This window comes from Girardinichthys multiradiatus, chromosome 13, assembly GCF_021462225.1.
Source record: "Girardinichthys multiradiatus isolate DD_20200921_A chromosome 13, DD_fGirMul_XY1, whole genome shotgun sequence".
In the NCBI taxonomy this organism is placed as follows: domain Eukaryota; kingdom Metazoa; phylum Chordata; class Actinopteri; order Cyprinodontiformes; family Goodeidae; genus Girardinichthys; species Girardinichthys multiradiatus.
This window is the reverse complement of record NC_061806.1, coordinates 6,509,906-6,516,377: the sequence shown is the minus strand read 5'-3', so window position 1 is coordinate 6,516,377 and position 6,472 is coordinate 6,509,906. Positions and strand designations below refer to the sequence as shown.

The following is a 6,472-nucleotide window of genomic DNA, read 5'->3' as shown; positions in this document are numbered from 1 at the left end:
GGAATAAATGTTTGTTTATTTGTTGCATGAAACTATAATCCGTGTTTAGAATAATGTTTCTAAATCCAAGATTGATTAAACTTTGAGTTTTCAGGAGAGTTAAGAAGCAGCTTGTTTCTGAGGTAGGTGCATGTTAACAGTTTTGCAGTTTAAGGTTCATTAAGATGGGTTGGAATGAAGAAACTGTGGTCCCGCCCATAGGCTGCCAATCAAAGGTTAGTTCTGCCTGACTCCGCCCACCTACCAGGTTGGTTCACACCTTTGCTTCCATGGTAACGCTCAGCACCTCCCTTCCTGAGTTTTAACACTGTTTAAGAGACAAAAGAATCAAAATGCTTGTAGTGATTGTTGCCTTAACATGTTTTTTGTATAATAATTAAGGATGTAGCATGATATTTAGATTTATGTGTTTTACTATTAAAAGGTTAATGAAATAGTTTAAACTAGTTTGAAGAATTAGTTTTGCATACAGAATCATTGGTGATTTATTAGATTGAAAGTTTCCCTGGTGCCATTAAGCTAACTGACAGTTCCAGACATGCCAATACTTTGCTGAGCGCTAATACTTTTTGAGTGCGAAAACGTTTTTGAGTGCAAAAACTTGTTAGGGTGAGAAAACATTTGTAAGTGTGAATACTTTTGTAAGGTGTAAAAACTCTTTAGGTTGCTAAATGTTATACTACCAACAATACCAAGATAAAATGCAAAAGATTCATTTCACAGGGAAATAATTCCATATTTGGCTCAGATTGAGTGCATTCTTGATTTTCCTTTTTGAGAGAAGTTAGTTTTCAGCGATGTGAGGCGACCTTGACAGGGAGATGCAGCTGCCTGAAAACAAAGATAAAACTTCTGCAAATAGCAGAAGCCTGTCTTTGCTGAGAGATGGGGATTGTAACTCTACCCTGCATGTGTCAGGCTCAAGTTCTGCGGGCCAAAACTGGACCGCAGAAGTTTAGTGATTCTCTAGAAGTAGAGCCTTCGATATGGTGATTGTGTGCTTGAATGTTATTTTGTCAATCAATAAGCAGTTTTGTCTACATTCTGCCACAATCTGCCTTTTGAAAATGTTTTGAATCTTGCTCTTTATGTATAAAAAAAAAAAAAGAAAAATTGGCTAAAGTCTGCAGACACAAAATTAACCTGAATTGAAGCTCTAACTACATTTATTTAATCTGAGATCCTCTCCAAATGCAACAGTATATGTCAGTCTACATGAGATACTAACAACTTCACCTACTGATATAATATAAAGATCTGATTGAATATGTGAAACAAACAATGATGAAAGTTTTTCAACAGGTGATGCTCATCCAGGAGGAAGACAGTGTTCCTAGGAAATGCAGCTCATTCATTAACAATCAATTTTCTCCTATAGGTGGAAGTTTTGCTGACTAATCATTGGCTGGATCTATGAAACATTATGTGCACAGACCAAATGACCAAGGTTCTGACTGACCTATGAAGGGCAGCGACTGTGAGTGGGCAGCAAAGCCTCGGTGACCCGTCCCCCCTTGTCTTGTGTCATGATGTATGTTTGGATGGGTTGTACTGGAATTCTAATTTCCCATCGGGGATCAATAAAGTATCTTTGAATTGAATTGAATTGAATTGAATGAACCTCATTGACCTGACAATGATAACATGACACCCAACAGACAACACCTTTAAGGTGGACCCCACTAAGACCACCTTATTGATTCTTGGTGAATAAAAAAGAATTGAAGCGTTCAAAACAGACCTAGTGGAAACAAAAGGGGGGATGAGGAAACGATGTACATTTTAAGAATAATAGAAGTCAAATTATGTTCAAATTTTTGCAAATAAAATGACTCTGACAGAGAAATAAGTAAGTAGTGTGTGAATGTGTGTGAATGGGAATGACTGATTTCATTGTAATGCATCTTTGAGGGACTTTAAAAGTGCTAATAAAGGTCTGATGTTCTGATGATCTTTGCCAAACTTATATCTTAATAAGGTTTCCAGAATCTTTTCCGAAGAATCATATAAAGATAGTAAAGGTTCTACCTGTATTAAAAATACTGATAACCATATAACCATAAGAAAGTTCATAGACCCGTCTTCAATTTCTCACAATTCTTTTACAAACAGGTTATTTAAACTTTCATGTGGCCAAATGTCTGTGTTTGACTTTCTGTTTTTGTGAAATAAATGTCTGTTTCATGTTATGTAAAAAATTAGAGTCCTCAACAGTACCATAATAATATTAGGTCAGTTCTCTATGGTAAAACAAAAAGATTTTAACAGACGTTTAGACTTTTTCCAGACTGGTTCAAAATGATCGAATTAGACTCAAACTTAACATAAGATGAAATGAACCTTAACAGAATTACTGGACTGGACTGAAATAGAGAAAACTTGAGTTAATTGAAACAAACTTTAGTTACTTGAATTAAATACAAAGTTGACTGAAACTGTATGTTGTATCTATAAAACTGGGTAAGATAAACTAAGATTATAAGATATAATATGCCCTTAATTTTTTGTGTTTATCAGTGAGTGAGTTTTTATTTTTAATAAGAACTAAACCAAGCACTATTTAAAATAATAGCAACTACCAAAAATAGTGATCTCATTTTTAAATGTAATAAGGACAGCAGCTACAGTAACACATTGGGAAGACCCATGTGTCAAGGGGGGTATATATATGTCACATCTGGTAAAGCATTAATCCTACACTATAAATTTTTCTGACTATGCAAAGAATTTTTGCAGATCATACATAATTTGTTGCAAACACGGGGGAAAAAATATTGCCTAGTGGTAATAAATTAACCTAGTTACACATTTCTTCCCCACATATGGTATCCCACAGATTATAAGGTCAGATAATAGATCTCATTTTGTAAATAAACTAATTCTTTCTCACCCAATTCAAGGGGCAGAATAATCCCCTAGGGTGAGAAAGCGTTAATTTACATCTAAAGGTTAGTCTACACCTTAGGTGCACCATCAGATCAGTGGTCCCACCAAATATGGGCAGAATAATCTCCTGGTGAGACCACTTAGCTCCAGGTCAGTCTACACCTGTGAGTGAAGACCAGGACATCACACAGAAGAGGCGGATGTGATCGAGCTTTCCTCTCTTTCACTGGTGGTCGTACCTGCTCTCCCACCGAAGACTGAACTGAACACTCTGAACTTTTAAAATATAATAATAAAAAGGTCTTTTGTGTTTCACCATATTGTTAATCCTCATCTTCCTTTGCAGGTACCTTCGAAACGAATGGGAGGTGAAAATCTAGGACCCAGGCCCCTTAAGGGTTGGGTCATGGTAGGTATAGGTGTTTTATCATTTTTCATTGTTACATTGATTCTAGATTTGTATTGTGAACTTCCTTTCCAAGGATGCTCCAGTCATCCAGACAATAAAGTATCAAAACGCAGTGCTCCACCCATTGTCAACAAAACCAGGGCTGGCCCTTTTACCCCTCTATGGAGAAATGGCACATACACTTGCTTTAACTTCACTTCCAAAACCCCGCAGGTGAATGTTGGGGAAATTCCTCGCGATTGGTGCAACTCCACGGTGTCAGGCTCAGTGATAGGTCCTTGGGCAAGATCAGGACTTTATTATTATTGTGGAGGACACCGCCTTCTGACTAGGATCCAAAATAATACTATTGGAGTGTGTGCCATGGTTAGGTTGCAGGCACCTCTCCTCTTGTTAGGAAAAGACCTTAAGTATCTTCCTTCAACACACGCCCAAAGCACAGCTTTAACTAGGAGAAGGCGTAGACATATCATAAAACGGAGCGCAAACACCTTTGACTTAAGCAAAGACTCACCCACTTACATTGATGCAATAGGAGTTCCTCAAGGCATACCTAATGAATATAAATTAGCGGATCAAGTCTCAGCAGGCTTTGAAAACATCCCCATTATAACAGCTTTGTTCCCTGTTACTCCCAATAAAAACGTAGACCGCATCAACTACATCCATTACAATGTTTTACGTCTAGCTAACTTAACAAGGGATGCAGTAGAAGGCCTGTCTGAACAATTGGCACCAACCTCCATCATGGCTGTGCAAAACCGAATGGCATTAGATATGTTGTTAGCAGAAAAAGGGGGCGTCTGTTCGATGTTTGGGGATATGTGTTGCACTTTTATTCCCAATAATACCGCACCTGATGGTTCCGTCTCAAAAGCTTTAGAAGGATTAAAAACACTTTCAGCCACTATGCATGAGCACTCAGGACTAGACAATCCGTTAGAAGACTGGATGACGGGCATGTTTGGACACTGGAAAGGGTTGATTATGTCATTGTTTATATCCATTGCTGTTTTTGTAGCTATTATGGTTACCTGTGGATGCTAACGAGGAGGAGGACAAAGATGAACCCGTAAGAGTAAGTTACAGGGCGTCTGATATGTATTACTGTCTAGGGAGCAGAAGGATGGTAGAATATTATATTGGCATATTTGGACAGACTATGGAATAAAGCACAGATCGACACCCTCCAGTTAGAGGGGTCAATGCTCCCTGTCAAGATTTAGAAGGTTGTAAGCATCCTTGGGACTACAAAGGCCCGACAGGCAATAGTCCCTGGGCACATGGCGTGGCATTGGAGGCAGGGTCAAAAAGCATGATGACAAACATTTCCTTCTGCTCCACAGGTTGTAATGATTGTTAAAATCTTTTATTTAGCATCTCCGAGTAGTGGTGAAGTCACATAGGTGACTTCAAAAGGGGGAAATTGTGGAGATATATTATGTGTGCATCATTATCACTATGTTCATAACCAGTGTGGGAAATAAAATGTATAACCTGTGTTAGTATAAGACATTGTGGTCTGCAGAATTGTTATTGCACAAAACTTGGCCTTGAGTGTGATGAAGCAGAAAATACGGAGAGTTGAAGGAGTTTGTGAAAAAAGTGGAGACTGACTTACTCCCTGCTTATATCAGTAGATATGAGTGCAGGTGCTGGAAGACAGGAACATGTCCTAATATGGTAGGCAGGAAAATGTGTATACGTGACTATATGTAAGAAAAAACTGTAAACAGGGCGCTGCCCAGTTTCATGTGTGTTTTAATAAAAGTAATGAGCCCAGGGAGAAGCTCCGAAGTCGTCTCGGTGTGTGGTCTGATAACGAGAGCTTCCCTGGTCCATGTATTTTTAATACAGCTGTCTCCGTGTGATTTATTCTAAATGTGTGTAATTCCTCCAGGTTATGGTGAATAACTCCTCACCTCTCCCCGACTCTTTTAATTTGACACCCCAAAGGACAATCCTCAGTCAGAGATCAGTTGTACGTTTCCATAAGTTTATTAAAACCAGTCTGAATTCAGAGAGGAGACACACACTTACACTGGTACTTGGAAACGTCTGTGTGTTGTCTCTCTGGGGGTGTGCCACATTACATTTTATACCCCACGCTGCTATGCAGTACACATACACAATCATTCTGTCTGTGGATCTGTCCCCAGCAACAGAAAGAAACAGAGATACATTTCATCATTTAATTAAAGAATTGTTTCTCACACGTCTTCAGGAATCTTCAGTGAGAGGAGTACCATGCCTCCCTAATCCACTGCCAGCTTCTCACGATACAGACAGAAAACACCTGCAAGCTTTAACCTTGAATAATAAACACTCATTGTGTGACCACACTAGAAGCTACTGTTTAAGGATTTTTCTAACTCTCAAAAGCATAACTAAAAACTCCTAATAGGAGTTGTTGGAATAAACGCTGAGATTACGGGGATATTTTCAAAGCCGGCTACTACTTGATTCGCTAATTTATACTCATCTGGGACTCCTCTAGGCACTCCGATTGCAACAATATAGGTGGAAGAGTTCTACGTGAGATCGAAGGAGTTAGTTGCACGCTTCCTTAACACATGTCTGCGCCTCCGACCTGTTAGGACAGAGAGTAGATGAGTGTTATTAGTTCTTTTTATGGCTTCACCAATTAACATCAGTGGTGCCTGTAATCTGACCATAGCACACACTCCCCAGGCTTCCTAAGGGATCCTAATCAAAAATCTCCTGTCACCACAATAATAGTATAAACCAGCTCTAGCCCACCTTCCAATGTCTGAACCTGGTTCAATTCTGTTACACCAATCCTGTGAGATTTCACCTAGAAGCACAATAGCATTTGGAGATGTAAAATTGAAACATCTGTAGCTTCCATTGCCTTTATAAGGGGTAAATGGTCCAGCGAGAGTTTAATTGTTAATGGGCGGAAAAATAGTAGCTAGTGTGGTACAGTTAGTGGGTGTAGCTGCCTTGGTTAGATTTAGCATACAGTTATAGCCCCAAGTATCAGAGGGGTACAGAGGAGCAGGTTCAGTGTAAAGGGAGGGTCTCGCAGCTGCACAGGCTACACAGTTAGACAAATGATTTTCTTGAGCAGTCTCAGCCATCCATTCTAGCCATAGGTTAGCTTCAGTAAATCCTGTTTCCAATGTTATAAGGTCCTTCATGGTATGTACATCTACA

At 39.2% G+C, this 6,472-nt stretch overlaps 1 long non-coding RNA gene across 1 annotated transcript; it reads left to right on the top strand.

Annotated features, from left to right (window-relative positions):
- Positions 1 to 2,201: 2,201 nt before the first annotated feature.
- On the top strand, positions 2,202 to 4,492 carry LOC124879625. The gene is made up of 3 exons (XR_007041067.1): positions 2,202 to 2,231; positions 3,233 to 3,295; positions 4,317 to 4,492. It is a non-coding gene; the product is annotated as an uncharacterized LOC124879625 (long non-coding RNA).
- The last annotated feature ends 1,980 nt before the right edge of the window (positions 4,493 to 6,472 follow it).